This window comes from Phaenicophaeus curvirostris, chromosome 4, assembly GCF_032191515.1.
Source record: "Phaenicophaeus curvirostris isolate KB17595 chromosome 4, BPBGC_Pcur_1.0, whole genome shotgun sequence".
NCBI lineage: Eukaryota > Metazoa > Chordata > Aves > Cuculiformes > Cuculidae > Phaenicophaeus > Phaenicophaeus curvirostris.
In genome coordinates this window covers 13,143,451-13,161,556 of record NC_091395.1, presented here as the reverse complement: position 1 = coordinate 13,161,556, position 18,106 = coordinate 13,143,451, and the positions used below count along the sequence as shown (strand labels likewise).

Genomic DNA, 18,106 nt, shown 5'->3' with positions numbered 1-18,106 from the left:
GACATTAACATGAGCCAGTGGCTCTTTGAGGCACTGCCCTAAATACTAAGAACCCCAAAACATTTACAAGATCTACAGAACTGATGTGCTGCTTTAAAGCTATCCTGGACCTAAGAGGAATCAGAAAAATTATCAGGAAAGACTGAAGGTTAAACGTGCTGCTGTCTCATGACACAGAGACTTAAACACCCAAGCACACAGACAGCAGTGTTATTATTGTTAAATGTGTACGTAAAGCAATAAGTGTGCATTTAAAAAATCTCTGTATTCTCAGAATTGTCATCCTATAGGAATGTGGGACTTAAGGAAATGGGTTTTGCTTTCCATGAGCACTTGGCATAGACACAGCTTTGATGTAAAGTGACCACATGCTCCTTGGTTTCTGCTGCCCTCACCTTGCATTGTTGCTTGCACCAGCAGTACCTGATCAGTTCTACTGTCCTTGACAGTCACTCTGTGCTCCCTTGCCTTGTGCGGGTGCAGAATGATGCCATAAAAGCCACAGAACCATATTGTTGAGCCTTTTACATGAACTGTTGGAATAATGCCAAGGTTTTTTCAGAGGATTATTGCAGACGTTGTTTTACATTTCCAAATTAAGCATGGAAGAAGCATCTATAATCTTTAAGAATCTTAGATCTCTAAAAGTAACGCATGAAGACCAGGAATTTCCACCATGTGGTGGTGACTCTTCTTGGGAAACAAGGTTAATCCCTGGGTGGTAGGCAGGAATGATACAGTAATTGCTCAATTAGCCTAGAGTACCTCCCCATGGGGCAGGAATACTGTTTTATTTCTTGATTTTTTTTTTTTCCAGTCTTTGCTTAGTAAATAAATGTGTTGAGAGCCTCTGCATAAAGATACTTCCAGGAGAAATGTACTAAAAGTTTTTGCAAAGAAATATGCTTGAAATAAGATCATTAGCTGATATTTTCACAGAACATTACACTTAACTGCCATGGTATTAAAAGTGGTGATTTTAAGCAACACAAGATTTTCTTTGCCCAGTGTAGCATATACAAACTGAAATATGCAGTTGTGAGTACATCCTGCGTATCTAGCATGGTTGGAGTATTTCAACTTGATTTGAATCATATGTTTTCTTAAGTCTGCATTTCCAGTGAGAATACTTAAAAGGCTAGCATGCATTGCATATAAGCATAAAGAAGATTAATTTCTCTGTATCATTCAATTATGAAGCATACAGCTCTATAGGGTTTGATAATGGTGACATAAAAATAATAGTATCTTTAAAGACCTATGGAGATGTATCTGAAAGGCTCACCAGAGCTATAACCCTTTTCTTCTCATCATGCCATCATTCTCTGAGCACATGAAGAGGGATTTCTTTGTCTGCAGGGGGAACGTTCTTCAGTAATTATAACTCCTTTTAAGTAACTCTTTGGAAGTAATGTCTCTGAAATGAAATTGTGGAGTTGCTTTAGCCATCTCTCTGGCAGCAATTCATTCAGGCACTGTTTGAAATGGCTTTTCATGAAGTATGCGTTTCTGCTTTGCTGACAACGACAACCTGTAAAATGCTGGGATGTACTGTGGCATTTTAAGAAAACGTTTTGCTCTTACACCTGCCAAGACATTTGGGGCCCTGTCCTCTTTCTGCAGGATGCCTGTAACTTCCATATATAATCAATAGGAATTGCTCATATCCTGTGCTAGGAAAATAAGGCATGTGAGCCAGTCTTTTAAAACCTGTTGTCTCAAAAGCAGTGTATAAATGCCACCATTTTTTTCAGTGGTGGTAGGTGTTTTTCCTTCTCTTATATAAACCTTAAATAGTTTGCTTATATGACTGCTAAAGGTCTGATCTGCATCATTTTAAGCCAGTGGGGGATTTGACATTGATTTCACTGAGGGGAGAACTGGCCTTGCAGTGAAAAGATGTGTGAATGAAAGCACATACCTTTCCTTTCTAGCACATGCCTTTCTTTCCTAGTTGTAAGGTAGGAAGATAAGGTTTATAAGACATTTCCTTTCCATGTATTATAAATATGCTTTTGAGTTGTTTAGATTACTGTCATAGCAAGATGTGCATTATAAAGATTTTTAGAGGAAGCTGAGTCCAAGGTCCACATAGGTTTAATAATCATAAGGTTCCAGAGCATAACTGTTAACTCTGGATTGCACTAGAAAGTATCCCAGTGACTTTCTCCATGTGAAACTAGAAGAGATAAACAACATGCCTTTATAGAAGTATAAATATTTTTCTCCAAGTTATTTAGACTTTTACATGCTGTTAAGGGTTATTTTCTTTTTTCTGCTGTAAGAAGGCCTGCATATTCAAAACATTTTCAGACTTTATGTGTAGTTTTAGCTAAGAGTCGGTGTATCTTGCAGAGCTTGAGGTTTGGTTAACACTGCCAAGTATTTCTGAGTTCACACAGTTCATTCATCTAGTTGAAGCCTGAAAAAACACTTCTCCTGTGTTTCATTTATGGAGTTTTTCCTCTTTTGAGTTTGTTTTTGTTTGTTCTGCTTCTTGTTTTGAATTAGGATTTTTGCTCTGCATTCAAGTTGGAACGTCACCTTCTGAAAGATGGTGTGTGTTTTGTAACATGCAGCTAGTGGTGATTCTCCAGTCTCACTCATTACCTGAGCCAAGGATGACCTGCGCAATAATATTAGGGAATTCTTTTGTGAGACTGTTGCATGTGAGTGGCAATGTCTGCTGATCTTTAGCTTCCCATGAAATAATCTCATTTCTGCACTCAGGTTACTTTAAGCCCAAATGCAAATGAGAGTTACAGTTGCCATGGGAGGTGTTAGTGACTGTACTGAATAAACACAAGCACCTACACATCCTTGCTGAACGCTTGTTTGGGCTTCTGTCTAGATGTGGAAAGAAACCCAGTAAAGTTCATATTTTGTTCTCCTAATAGTTGAGTGCATTTGAAATTAGACTGGGTAAGTTTACCATCCCTAAGCTTCAAAGCTTTTGAGAAGCTGGGGGTGCACATCTAAGAAATCACAGAGAAATGTTTACATTTTTTTAATTTGATCTGTTTACTACAGAAAATGAGAGCTGCATCCATCTCTGCTATTGATTTTCTCTGTAACTTGGACACCTTGCCCCACTGTAAGCTGATAATATTTACCTGCTACAGTCAGTTTCTCTTGCACTGAATAGATTCTTCAGCTCAAATTACATGTACCCCCCACCCTCAACCCTTTTTTCTCCTGTCTAATCACCCTCACGGTTTAAAGATCTGTGATTTACTTGTGATTTATTTCTTATTTGAAAAGACTACCTTAAGACTCCACCTATTGATTCTTGCTATGCCTTTTTCCAGGTGGACAAAGACCCTCTTACTAAACATTATTTTCTCGCATTCTGAGCATGTGTACATAGATATATGTGCATATAGATAAATGTGTGTAAATATATAGTCAGATCACCTCCTGGTCCTGTTTTCAACAAACCAAGCTCCTGGCATTCTTCAGGTCTCCCCAGAACCCTGTCTCTGCAGCCGTGAGCAGTTATGTTATTCTGCTGTTCCTCTCAGCTGCTTTTTGCTTCTGCTCGCTGTTTCCTGTTTATAAATCCCAGGATCCTACTTCTCTTTGCCACAAGGTTACCCTTGAACTACATCCTGATGTGGCACTTTTTTGTTTGGTTGGCTATCCTGCCAGAAGAACTGCTTTCCATATTTCAGTCTCTGTGGTTTCCTTCTTTTTGTAGTTTCTCCCCCGCCCCTTGTTTGCCCAATCTGGCTTTCTGGTTCCTAGAAACACTATCTTGCTTGTAAGGTGTGCTTTAAGACATGTGTATTGCTGCAGGGGGCTGGGTGATCCCTGCCAACCCTCCCCTGCCACTCAGTCTGTTTTGTTGGGCTATTTCACGTAAGAAATAATTCACGTAAGAAATTGCTGCCTGGAGGAGAGGGACCTGGGGGTGTTGGTTGACAGCCGACTGAACATGAGCCAGCAGTGGCCCAGGTGGCCAAGAAGGCCAGCGGCATCTTGGCTTGTATCAGAAACGGCGTGACCAGCAGGTCCAGGGAGGTTCTTCTCCCTCTGTACTCGGCACTGGTGAGACCGCTCCTCGAATCCTGTGTTCAGTTCTGGGCCCCTCACCACAAGAAAGATGTTGAGGCTCTGGAGCAAGTCCAGAGAAGAGCAACAAAGCTGGTGAGGGGGCTGAAGAGCAGGTCTTATGAGGAGCAGCTGAGAGAGCTGGGGTTGTTTAGCCTGGAGAAGAGGAGGCTGAGGGGAGACCTCATTGCTCTCTACAACTACCTGAAAGGAGGTTGTGGAGAGGAGGGTGCTGGCCTCGTGTCCTAAGTGACAGGGGACAGGACAAGAGGGAATGGCCTCAAGCTCCACCAGGGGAGGTTTAGGCTGGACATTAGGAAAAAATTCTTCACAGAAAGGGTCATTGGGCACTGGAACAGGCTGCCCAGGGAGGTGGTTGATTCACCTTCCCTGGAGGTGTTTAAGGCACGGGTGGACGAGGTGCTAAGGGGCATGGTTTAGTGTTTGATAGGAATGGTTGGACTCGATGATCCAGTGGGTCTCTTTCAACCTGGTTATTCTATGATTCTATAAGAAACAGGCTCTGGTGTGGTCTATGTTTGGCCTGGGTTTTCCTCAGAAATGTTACTAGCTGTGTGTTGGGAGTTACACAAAGAAAATGCAAGAACTAATGTATCAGAAAGGTCATTGGGTTCAACAAGGCTCAGTGCCAGGTCCTGAACTTGAGCCACAGCAACCCCGTGCAGCACTGGAGAGGTGCCTGGTGGAAAAGGACCTAGGGGTGTTGGTCAACAGCCAGATGAACATGAGCCAGCAGTGTGCCCAGGTGGCCAAGGAGGCCAACAGCATCCTGGCTCGTATCAGAAATAGTGTGGCCACTGAGAGCGGCTGAGGAAACTGGGGCTGCTTAGTCTGGAGGAGAGGAGTCCTTATTGCCTTCTACAGCTGCCTGAAAGGAGGTTGTAGCAAGGTGGATGCTGGTCTCTTCTCCCTAGTAACAAGCAATAGGACAAGAGGAAATGGCCTCAGTCTGCATCAGGGGAGTTTTAGACTGGATATTAGGAAATATTTCTTCTCTGAGAGGGTTGTCAAGCATTGGACCAGGCTGCCTAGGGAAGTGGTTGAATCACTGTTCCTGGAGGTATTTGCAAGATATGTAGATGTGATGCTTAGGGACATTGCTTAGTGGTGGACTTGGCAATGTGAGGTTAAAGGTTGGACTTGATTTTAAAGGTCTTTTCCAACCTAAACAATTCTGTGATTCTGTGACGATAGTCCCTATTCTGCATTGAGTCATTATTGAGTTGGATTGCTCTCTCTTGTGCTTTAGAGAAGCCAGAAAGTAGAAAGTGGGACTTGCAGAGTAGAGAACGGGTGAGTCAGGAAAACCAGAGCTGCATTCCCAGCTCTGCTATTGATTTTCTCTGTGCCTCGGACGCCATGCCCCACTTTAAGCTGGTAGTAATTGCCCCCTGCAGCCACTTAAGCAGCAGAGAATAACATCCAACCTTTCAGTGGGATCAGAAGGAACCATTTCTAGACAGGGTCAAATGCTGAAAAGCAGAACCCGAGGCGCTATTTGGGTTAGTTCACATTGCTGATACTGCTAAAGATTGGCGTAGAGACAGTTCAGTGTCTGTGATGGTAAAGAGAGAATTCGAGCTGCTTCTAGACACTCTTTTGTTATGTGAATCAGGGCCCAGGTTGGTTATTTATTTAGACTGAACAGAAGCAGAGGAGGTTAAACCGTCCCTATCCTAGACTGCAGAGCTGACAGTTGAATCAGTCAGAGTAATATTAGCTAACGCCAAGATAGCTCACTTGGGCAAAACAAACAAACAAGCAAACAAACCAAAACAAAAATGTAGGAGTCTATTTAAGCAAACCCATTGCAATCCAAAACAGTGGGTTTAGGTGGCTTGTTCTCAGTTTTGTCTCAGTTCTTCTTAATTATGTCTCTATTCCTGTTATTCTGTCTTTATTATCATATAAATCAAACTGTTACTGAATTTTATCTTTAGAAAACTCTGACACTGCAGTTAAAAATGGAGTTTGTTGCCTGCCAGACCTTTTCCATGATGTACAAAGAGACTTGGGAAGTTTTATTTTACTCTAAAAGCTCTCACTTTCTCTGAAGTTGATGTTTTTAAACATTATTTTAACATGGTTTGCATTGGTGTAGGTAATTTCACAGAATCACTAGGTTGGAAAAAACCCACTAGATCATCAAGTCCAACCATCCCCATCAATCACTAAACCATGCCCCCCAGCACCTCATCCACCTGTCTCTTAAACACCTCCAGGGAAGGTGACTCAACCACCTCCCTGGGCAGCCTGTTCCAGTGCCCAATGACTCTTTCCATGATTTTTTTTTTCCTGATCTCAAACCTGAACCTCCCCTGGAGGAGCTTGAGGCCATTCCCTCTTGTCCTGTCAGTTGGGAGAAGAGGCCACCTCCCTGCTCTCCACAACTTTTCAGGTAGTTGTAGAGAGCAATGAGGTCTCCCCTCAGCCTCCTCTTCTCCAGGCTAAACAACCCCAGCTCTCTCAGCCGTTCCTCATAAGGCCTGTTCTTCAGCCCCCTCACCAGCTTTGTTGCTCTTCTCTGGCCTCGCTCCAGAGCCTCAACATCCTTCTTGTGGTGAGGGGCCCAGAACTGAACACAGGATTTACTGTATCCGTTTAACTGTATCAGTTTGAAATCTAATTGTAGTTAAGCTTATGTCTCTTCATAATATAAGAAAGACCTAACATTTATCTTCTCTTGATTTTTTTTTTCTTTAGATATTTTAAATATTGTTTACCCTAAGGGATTATAGGGACAGCTGGAGAATTGCAAAACTAACAGTGTTAGAGACTAATGAAACAAAACTTGATTTCTTGAGAAAGGAGTTGAATCTTATTATCTGAATAATATGGTTTTGCCCTGATTTTTGTCTGATTTATACTAGTTGCACCTTTTTTATTTCAGTATGTGGAACAGATACCCAGGTCTGTGTGCCTTTTAGTCATACTACCTGAAAATGAAGGCCAAAGATTCGGCAGCTCGGCCCCATCCTCAGGATGGAAAGTCTCCTTGACAAGGTTCTTGAGCAAACAAGATCTTTCCAGCTAAAACAAGAGAGACTTTATTATTCCTGTTTATGTCTGAGGCCAGCTGAAGACGTGCCCCCCTGTTTTGAGGTGTTTGTTTGATTTATGTGTTTTTAATTCAGGAAGCTGCTGGCATTTGGGTTTTTAATAGCTCAGAACCAGAGGCTAACTGGTGTATTACCAGAGGATGTAACACTTAGAGTGTTGGCAAACTTTCAACTATTAACCAAACCTATCCATCCCCTATACAGAAAAGCATGTTCAGAGGTGTGGAATGACTTCTGTATGAGGAATGGCTGAGTAAGATAGGGATCATTCAGTTTGGAAAAGAGATGACTAAGAGATGTACTGGAGGGTACATATTGTAGAGATCTACCAAATTCCCATGAAAATCTAATGACACTGAGGGATGTTCAGCAGTTTTGGAGGGTTTGGCAGTGTTGGTGATGCTATGCCTCAGATTTGGCTTGTTTTATTCTGCTATGTGTTCCTGGCCCTTGGCCTGAGATTTGGCTTGTTTGCCCTTTTGTTTTATTTTTACCATTTATTTTCACCATTTTCTTTTATTTGCTCCGTTTTGATTCATTGCTCTTATTAGTTATTGTTGATCCATCCCTGTGCACAGAGTGATAAAAGCCATTAGTGTTTTTGCGCCTCTGGGGAAGTTTTGTTTGAATGAGTAAGGAGGAAATCCCCTGAAGTAATTTTACGAAGTTCCTGGATTGCTGCTCTGAATCTGTTTCTTGTCCAGCTAATTTGAGGTCATTTCAACCGGAACGCACCCAACAACATAGCCTAAACCCACAACAGATGTGCTGCACTGTTTTCTAGCTCTTTACTTTTAGGGTTGTCTGTACTTTTAAACCACAAGCCACTCTGGCCCACGCAGAGCCCTCATGGTGGTAGTATGTGCATCCGACCAGAGTTGTCTTAATCTCTTGGTTTGCTGGATTTGTTGGTAAGGCTGTCTGAGGACCACTTCTGTGAAGCTTCATCTTCTCTAGAGAGAAAAATGTGTGGCCTGTAAGGCTCCTGACTAGTAGGTTTGATGGGTGCAGCAGGAGGATGGGCACAGTCCAAGGATCAGGCAGTGTTGCCATGTCCCCTTTCCTCCCACCTGCAGTCCATGGTGCATAGTCCTTGGGTCAGCCTGAAAGCAGGAGAGAGGGGCTTGGGGAAAAGTTAAGGCAGCCTTGGGCTGTCCCTGTGTAATAATTTGAATGCACAGGTAGAACTTCGGCAGGAGCTCTGATAAGTGGTGGGGTGACCTGCTGTGCCTGGGAGGTGCTGGAGGAGATGGGGAGGCTGCAGGAGAGATTGAGGGTCAGAGCAGAACCACAGCAGGGACTCTGCAGTGCCCTGGGGGATCCAAGACAGCCCACGGGTGCTGTAGTGACTTTGAAGCTGCTTGGACTTGCACTGGGAGCTGATGTGGTCCCAGCCTTGGGGGACAGGTGATGAGAACCAGTGATTAAGGAAACCTCATCTGGTCCCCATCTATTTCCTTTAATGAAGAGTTTTCAGCGAGAGTTGCAGATGAAGTCTCAGGGGTTTAAGAGGTATTTTCAGCTGTGTTTGAGACATCATTTCAGAACTCAGGCATTTCAGTTGAAATGAGATTTTTGCATGTGCATATTTCTCTCCCTCTCATTTTTTCCTTCTTTAATGACTTAGAAAGTTCCTAATGATACTTTGCTCTCTGTGGTCAAATGTTGTTTATTTTGCATATGGCAGTAGTGCTTTCTTAATACCTTCCCTGAAGTTATGAGTAAAGGGGCAAAATTTGTCACTACATCAAAACAATCTTTGATTCTGTCTTTAAATATAGGTGAAAAGTTGCAATCAATCTGCATAATAATTTCTACATTTTTTCTGTGTACAGTCTCCTGCTCATTTCCTAATTTTCTGTGTGCTTTCAATATTCTTTGTTCATGAAGTTTACAAAACACAAACAGCACATATTTCTTTCAGCAGAGCATAACTCCATGCAGGTTATTTAAAGATGCAAACATCAGCTCCAGTTACTTCTAGTGTTGTTAATTTGTCTCCCTTGTTGTATTTTTGAGTGTTCTGCGTATCTTTGCGCACCCATGAGTTATATTTCTACTGAACACATTCATATATTGTCTAGTTATGGGATTAAAGTTCAGAAGGTGGAATTGCAGGTCCCTGCTGCAGTTAGCTGTGCTAGAGGTAGCTGGCCTGATGTTTGCAGTGGGAAGCTATGCCCACTCCCTCACAGCCCTCCTGGCCACCAACACTTCCCCAAGCAGTGAGTTGTGGGCAATGGCACAAATAGAGAGGGGTACTGCCTTCCTAAACCATTCCAGGATGATCAGCCATCTGTTTTTATGCCTTATTCTGTGTAAGCATCCTGATTCACCCAAATAAAGGGCTTACCTGGGAAGGGATCCATAGTTTGAGGGCAGGAGGGTTTAAAGCAGTGGTACAGTGACAAACTTGGCACGTGGATTCCCATGCAGGGAGTAGACGATGACAGCATCTGCCAGCTCGTGCCAAATTGCTCTGCTAGCAGAGGGAAGGGCACCTCGGGCAGACAGGGCTGTGTTGAATCTTTGCCCCTTTTTCCAGCTAAGACAAGAGCAGATCCAGCCATTGTGCTTGTTCAACCTGCCTTTTTGGAGGAGCATCGGAGCTACCTGCCTGTTGGGGATGAAGCTGGGATTTAGGTGTTCTGCCTTCACTGTTAAGGAACCTTTCTCCAGTCATTCAACACACTTGCTCTAGTTTCCCCATTTGTAAATGAAATATATTTCTACCTTTTCTGGGAGCACCAGGCACAGTAACCAGCTTGGATTTGCATTGTACTCTGCCCTGGATGTGTAAGATGCTATTTCAGACATATTTTCTTTTGGCAAAATTCCACTGAAGATAGAAAAGCAGCTTCTTCTTTAGACAGTGTGTGTGTTTTGCCACAACTCTGAAAAGGTTGTACTTTACTAATAAATTATCCCTGTACCATATTTTGCGATGAGTTGGAGCATATCTTAACTGTAAGGCCTGCATGAAGGAGTCTGTCTGGTCACCTTGTACATGAAAAAAACACCGAACCATAAAGCATTGCAGTGCAAATTCCAGAAGAGAGAACTTAAAACAAGTGGCATATGGCATTAACAGTACATATTGTTTAGAAACCAGGGCAGATTTCTGGAGAGGTCTTCAGTACAAATGATTAGCAGTTATAACGAAGTACTATGCTGGTTAAGGTAACTAAGCCTCAAAAATTTGTGCCATGGATTGGGTTGGGGTCTGAGGAAACCTCTCGGAGAACCGCCAGTTTTCTGTAATTAAGTGTGAATAAGTAACACCGTGTTGGTACATTAGCATTGGTTCATTCATCAGACTGATGAGCTGACACTGTGGGAACCAAGCCCAGGAAAAATGCAGAGATCATGCGGAATTTGATTTTGTGAGCTTTGTAGCTTTCTACTTCTTCCTTTGCTGCAGTATCTGCATAAAATCAGAGGAAGTCAATATATTCTGAGCTCTTACAGCCTTGGCAAGATCAGCATTGATTACAAAAACACGAACAGAAATTTCTTTGTCCCTAAACAGTAATAAACAGTGGTGGAGGCTGCTGTTCAACAGGAAAGATCACAGCCAGAAGCATTTTGCCTCTCCTGGTTTTAGCATCAAAAGAAATGAACCGAGAACAGCTCTGCTGGAGGTTATTGTTGTGCACTTCAGGACCGAAGAGAAAACTTTTTTCTCTGTTACTTAAATACTGTAGCCAGTCATTAACATCACTAGATCTTTTTTTTTCTTACAGGTCGCTTGATTATCCTGTTAGGTATTTGTGCTTCTGCAGTGAGAAGTGTTTGGTGGCAATAAAGTCGTCCAAGAAAAAAAACAGTTTGCATAAAAGAGGTTCCTTCTTTTGCAAATGGGAAAATTGCTGTAGGGAAAAGGTGTTGCTGCTCTCTCCATGGTTGCTGCATTTGCCTTTTAAGGAAACCTGATTTACTGTTAAATGTTTTGGAAGATGGGCAAAGGACCAAGGCGAGTGCAAACAGTGCCAAGGAGAAGCGGGAAATGAGGGAGAAGATAAGTTGAAGGAAATATTTCTCTGCTCTTAAACAGAGAAGGAAAACAAATTGGAAATGTGGGTGGGGGGAGATGAAAGCACCTACGTCATTGCAAAGCAAAAGCTGTGGAGTAAAAAAGGAAAAAGATTATGTGTGAAAACTCATGTTCTGATAACTTCAGTTGCTTGATATCCATGAAAACAGGGCTACGTGCTGCTATGCTTGTCTTTGCTTCTGGCCTTGCCCTGCATTTTTTTCTCTCTCAGGCTGGGCAACCTAGAAGGGGGTTAGCTCTGCCTGCCTGATGTGACTCAGTTTTAGCAAAAGAGACAGGGAATGGTCATGCTCCTGCTTTCCTTTCCCAGCTGGCACCTCTCCTCCTCCACTCAGCAAGTCCATGCAGTGACTGCAGGCCCTGTAAGTGGGTACACAAAGACTTCTGCATCCCACTCTGCAGCCTTCCCTCACTGTAGGGTGAAATCTTTTCCATAACCTTGCTGATCCCTTGCCCTCGGTGACAGTGATGCCTTTCTGGGATGGGCACTGAGAGCAGAAGTGGGCAGATCATCTGCAGGACCCAGATGTGGTGTTCAGCAGAGGAGGTGGTGCAATCTGTCTCTCCGGACCGGTGGGTACATCTCCCATCTTGCTACTGCTTTCCTGCGTTCATTAGCCCTGTGGTGGCAGCTGAACACTTGATGCTCACATATATGGTGCACAGCTCTGAGCCACCAGTCCCACCCTCCTGCCTCTGCATGAGAAACACGGCCTCCTGCCTTGGGTCAAGCCCAAACTGGGGCTTTGAGAAGCAAGACAGCCCCAGTCCTTTGTTGTTCATCACTGATTGCAGAAACAGGTAAGGTTTCCCCACTCCAGCTCCAGGAGGGTCTTTGACATAATCAGACCTCTGACTTTGGCCCTGTTGTTGTTCTGTCATTATATGAATTAATCTTTCTTCTCTCCAGGGGAGGTGCAACTTTCAGTTCCCAGTTAACGTAAAAGCAAGTCTATGGTTTGAAACCAAAGATCCGTCTCTCCCAGCATTGTGTTTCTTATAATGGCAAACAGCAGTTCCTTGGGGAAGGGTAAAAGCATGAGGTGAACATTTAGTTCTGCCTCCCCAAAATTGTTCTCCCAACCTCCAGCAGTCTGTGGTCCCTGGGCGTCTTTTGTATTTGCTGGTTCTCTAATGTTCTGAACATCAAGTCCCTATGTTTTAACCCCTCTTTTTCTCATGTGTGGCCCTTCCTATTTTATTTAGAGCTGTCTTTTTTGATTAAGAGTCTTTGTTGAGAATCCTCAGTGAGTAATGTGGACAACTTGATCTGTAGTTGCCCATATCTGTTATGAAACCTGATTAGAAATTGGTGTCCTTTCTAGTCCTCTGGCATTGAGACAGTTTATGCAAGAGATTATAGATAGCAGCTTGTAGTCTTCTCAGCTATGATATATGATGTATTTGCTGTGTATTACTCTTACTTGCTGTATATTGCTCTCTTCTTTGCCAATTTTTCCTGTAATCTCATTTACTAATACTTCAATTTGAGACAAATGCCAGGAATGCTACATAAAGGCAAGTTCCTGCAGGGAGCAGTCCTTTTACCCAGTTTGATTTCTTACTGGTAATACTTCCCAGTTGGCCTATCTAAGTTCTTTAACTGACCCTACACTGCTTTTTCTCTGAAATGGATGAAGTCAAAAATCAGCTTTTCTAAAATATTGCTTTGGTTTCCAAAAGTAATTTTTGAGTTCAGAAAAATGTAATTTAAGCCTGTGTTTATCTTTATGGAGAAAACCACGCAAAAGCTGATATTCTGGTCAATTTAGAACTGCACCATATAGAACAGAAAAACTAAGATTGAACTCTTATTGGATGGTCTTGAAACTTCAGAAGCCTTATTGCAACTATGAAATTATTAGAAAAATTTACATGACATTAAAATTGAATTGAAATGCCATCCGGTTAACCTATTTACCTTTTCCTATGTAATTTAATTGTAAAGAAACTAAACACGATTATAAGGCAATAGCCTTTTTGAAGGCAACAAGGTCTGTAGCAAAAGGTGATACGTTCTAATAGCCCAACAGATCATTCTTGGCTGTAGCTTAAACAATCACAACTACAGCACCATCACCGTGGATTCCTTTTCATTCTCTTTAGTACTAACTTTTCAACTGAGCTGGAGAAAAAATATGTAGTATTCTTTTAAAAAAACAATATCTGTGCTTTGTTCCAAATTTGCTTTAAAATGCTACACCCCATCCAGATCATACCATAAATCCATTCACACAGACGCAGGCAGCAGCAGGAGCTATGGCAGGAAAGCACTCATGTGGTTGGCAGCACAGTAAGTCCTTGTACAGAGCGAGCGCCAAATTGGCTCGCACTGTGTGGGGCTGGCAGGACCCACCGGCCACAGGCTGATCCCAGGGAGGATGCTACAGAGCTGGACACGGGCAGGGGTTGAATTGTTTAGGACTGCACTGGATTTTCTTTTTCCCAATAGGTGATAGTTGCCAAAGTTGGTTCCTAAAACTGAAATTATTTATTCAAGAAGTAAAGGAAGAGTTGCTTAGGTTCTTGCACCTTCCTGTTTCTATTCCTGGGCTCTGAGCAGGACTGAACACTGTGTGGTTTTTCAGGGAGATATCTGAACTCTGCAGTAGTGTTTGAGATTTCAGTTGTGAAAGGAACTTTAGCACCTGACTTTGATGTACAACATAAGAGAAATCCATATTTGTATCTTGGTAAGATATCTTGGAGCAGACTCTCTATGCCTCCGAAATTGGATTTCTACTCAAATAATTCAAATTAATTATTTATCTAACTGGCTTCTGGCAGTTGCCAAGCATGAAGAATTAAATTGTCTCTTCTGAGATGTGTCATACCACTTTTTAAAGCTTCCATTAGAACTTGACAAAGCATTAAAGAAACAGCCAACCACTGCTGGGCCTGACTGGAAGAACTCACGACTAATTTCAGTATCATCTCTGCAGCTCCCAGAGCAGAATCAAAAAATATCACAGGTTTGTCAGCACAGCCTGTGTTCAAAGTGGAAAATACACGTACATCTTCCAGCCATAAAATCTGTTCATTTCTTCCACAAAATCCACTGTTACAGAACTGAAGTTTTTCTTTTCCCCTGTCACCAGAGAATAGATTGTTATACTTGAAAAAGTTTGCAGTTTCACATAAAAAAGAATCCCAGCTGAAGTGTGTTTCCATAGCCGAGTACTGGGTACACCCAGTACTGCAAACTTTTCCCCCAAGCACAGGGGGGAAAGTTTGGAGAGGATCTCCTGGATCTTTTTCCGAAGTTTACATCTTGCCATTGAAAACACTTTCTGACATTTTCACTGCTCTGCCATCCAACATCGTGTGAAGGTGTTGGATGGCGGCTGGCATCTCCTCTCTCCACGGTTTCTCCTGCTGTTCACGTTTAATTGGGGCTATGTCTTCGGCAGACTGGGTTGAGGAAGAGCCTAGGATGACCCTCACAGGAGGATATAGTGCTTGGGGGATCAGTTTGTCCAGGCTTATTAATTCCAGAGCAACTCTTGGTAAGTGAACAAGGTAGCCACAGCTTGGCGTGGTCGTTGTGCCATCAGTGGATTAGCTGCAGGGCTACATGTTTGGCACCGTGACTGGGAAACAAGCTGAGCTTGTCCACAGCTCCCCAGCATGGGCCCTTGGAAGCCAGCAGTGCCCAAAGCAGCCCAGTTCCCACCAATAACCATACTGATGGCCATCCTGTGAAATTCCTTGGGATGCAGAGCCCAGAAGCAGAATAGCAGCCTGAAGACCAGCAGCACATTTTGTCCATCCATAAATATTTGATTAGGTGAATACGCTTCAGCAAGTTGAAGTGGCTTAAATCATCCCAAATGCCTGCAAGTTCTATCTTATCTATTTTGTAATTAGCTTATAGGGAGAGAGTGTCAATATATTAAATATTTCCTACACCAAAAAAATAAGAAAGAAAATCCATTCACTGCAGCCAGGATGCCTTTGATTTATGAATTTCTGATTCATCCTGAAAGCTACTTAAAGATTCATGTTGAACTCCTCATTAATCTTGGCCAGAAAAAGAAAACAGAAGTGTTAAGTAACAAGAGTACTACAAAATGCAGTTACCATTGTGGATGTGTGCAATGAAAGGCATTGTTAACATTTAACTCACAAGAGGAGCATCAGTACATGTTACTGGATACTTTGTTTTTTTGGAGTCTGTTGAACATGTGTACTTGGGTGTGGAAATGCATCTCTAATATTGATGTCTCATTACATCATTGCTCTTCTTTCATGCATATAGTTTTTGTGTATGTCAGAGCTTCCCGTGTGTCACTGGATGCAAAATATTTTGTATAAGGGAGGAAATAGAAATAAATTGCTTTATCTTTTTCTTCTTTTCTTCTCTGTACTGAGCATATTGGAGATAAAAAACTTAGCTTAATGACTTGATTGATCAAATAGCATTCTCTCTAGTACTTTGGAGAAATTATCATAATAGAATGTAAAAAAAATCCTGATTATTATTCGTTGCCAATTTTGTTATTTTTTTTCCAAGAATGCTTCATTACAAAATGCAGTGTTTTCCAAGAAAATAAACAGATAGCCTGCAATTTGAATATATTAAGTGTTTGAATAAATAAAAGCAGCTGCTTTCCCCTTGCAATAGCTGTGTCTTCTACTTTGCATTTCTAAACCAAATTTTACTTAGCATATACGTATGACAATTTCCTTAGTATCTTGTGTTTTGTAAAGTTTTTTAAAAGGCCCCAGGCCCAATGCGGCAGTAGGCGGTCCTGGCGCAGATGGAAGGGGGAGAGAGTAGAGAAGGAAGGTGTGTGGCTGCACTCGTGTTCAAAACCAGTTACAGTTCTAACATGAACTGAAGCCAGATAGCTGCACTGTAGCTTAATCATAAAGGGCAGTTGGTGAAGAACAGGAATGAGATTAAATATATGCAGGAGATGATGGTTTTTTTTCCTCCCTCTTTTTCAATTCTTTAATATTAATGAAAGAATACAAGACACTACTGTGGGGTGCTCATTGTATTATTACAAAAACATTAATTTCGTAATTGAACAGTGGAATGGGATTCTTCATTTGCAACGTGTCGTATCTGGCCTGTCCCCTTTATTTACAGTTGTCCAGAAGTATACTAGGCTATGTTCAGTTGAATTAAACATGACTCTTAAAGTTTTTAAAGAAATTTAAAGTTAAGGATAATTAAACAGTTGGGATAGTACCGATATTTTCTACTGAAAATGGTTATGTCTTTGTCTCCCATTTACATAGGCTTTCAGGTAGCATCATTCACACAGTGTCCTGGATTGTACTGAGGCGATGTTAGAAGTCCATGTTGGACAAGTGAGGAGGTCAGAATGGTGGCTTTTGAGAGGAATTGATGACGTGCTTTTCACTGTGGGCTCCTTTTCTGAGGTTGTCTGCTTTGGTTTTCTTGTAGAGTGATTTTTCAAATTTTTGTTTTCCTTAAAGAAAGGGAGGAGAACAAAGGAAGGTGTGTGGACAGCTAAGCACTGCGCCAGACAATTTGTCTTATTGACTGCAGGAAAATTACTGGCATGATACCAATGCCCTTCTCAGCCACTTTGAGACTTGGCAAGTTCTCCCTAGGCTGTTAGGGTAATGTTTGCATTAACCTTTTGTAATAAACAGGTATCAGAGGAGTTGCAAAGGTAGATTTATCTTGGCTGCTGAAGGTGGGCTCTTACTAGACAAATAAAGGGAAATAGCTGAAAATTATCAGTGCTTTATGAAAGATTATCAGCAGAAAGGTTACATTTTCTATTATGGATATCTAAAACTCTTTTAACTCAGCCGAACTATTGATTTCCCCCTATTAGTTGACTGGCGTGTTCATGATCAGGGAGTGCTATGATAGAAAGCCTCCTGAGAGGAAAAATAGTCCAGTTTGTACTTCTTCAAAACTTGGGAGAGGAGAGTTCAGTTCCCAGCTTTGCAGCAGATTTTGTGTGAGAGCAGCAACAGGCTGTCATGGCTATTTCATTACCCCCAGTTGATCCGGGCACCCAGCAGGGTTTGATAAAGTTTCCACCACAGTTAGCATTTTCCATTGAATGCCATCCACCTGTCTGCTTTTAGTATATACAAAATCCTGGTAGACACCTCCTGATCTGAATACCTTTGCAAATCTTGTTTATACATCCCAGGAGTTTTTGATGGAGAAATGCCTGAGCTTGACACAAGGCACAGTGTTGCACTAGTGAAGTGTGAATTGGATATCAACTTGGAGAGGGGATGCTGCTGGAAATGCAAGTCGCCCTCTCGCATCTCCATTTGCAGCCAAGTGTCCCATTCCCATCTCCGCAAATGTCCCGAGGCAGGCAGCATATTGTCCTCTGGGCACAGTCAAAATACAAGGTAGCCAAGGGAATAACAACAATCCATCTGATTTCCTGGGATTCCAGCTGAAATTTTGAAACCTAAGCATCATCTTTCTGGCTTCAGAAACTCCTGGTTTGTACCTTTCTTTCTAAATGCCAGTTTGTGGTCATTTCATATGCTATTGTTTCTAGCATGTTTCTACATTAAAACACATCTTGTTTAGTACAATTCAGGATTTTACTATTGCAAAACATAGCTTGGGCATAAAAATTGTCTACACGCTTGCTATGTGAAGTAGGAGAGAATATCTCTAATATTAAACCATAAAGAAGTGGTGGTTTATTTATAAATCCAGAAAAGGCATTTAGCAAGCTGTCCTATCCCAGATAATTTCAGACTGTGTTTCTCACATGGAGATCTATGATTGAAAGCATTTCTGGTCTGAACATGGGGTTTGGAGGGGCTTCTCTGACAGACCCGTGACCCTGCAGAATGTTCTATGATAAATGTATATGGCTTGCTCGACAGAAGGATGCTGGCTACACCATGTCTCCCTTTCTGCAGTGCTTCCAGCAATATCATCCATATAAGCCTCACTATTGCT

The 18,106-nt window shown here is 42.1% G+C and overlaps 1 protein-coding gene across 3 annotated transcripts in view; it reads left to right on the top strand.

Moving 5' to 3' along the window:
- Positions 1-18,106, top strand: part of RNF150 (ring finger protein 150) — a 132,156-nt gene that overhangs the window by 56,372 nt on the left and 57,678 nt on the right. The gene's annotated exons all lie outside the window — the stretch shown is intronic.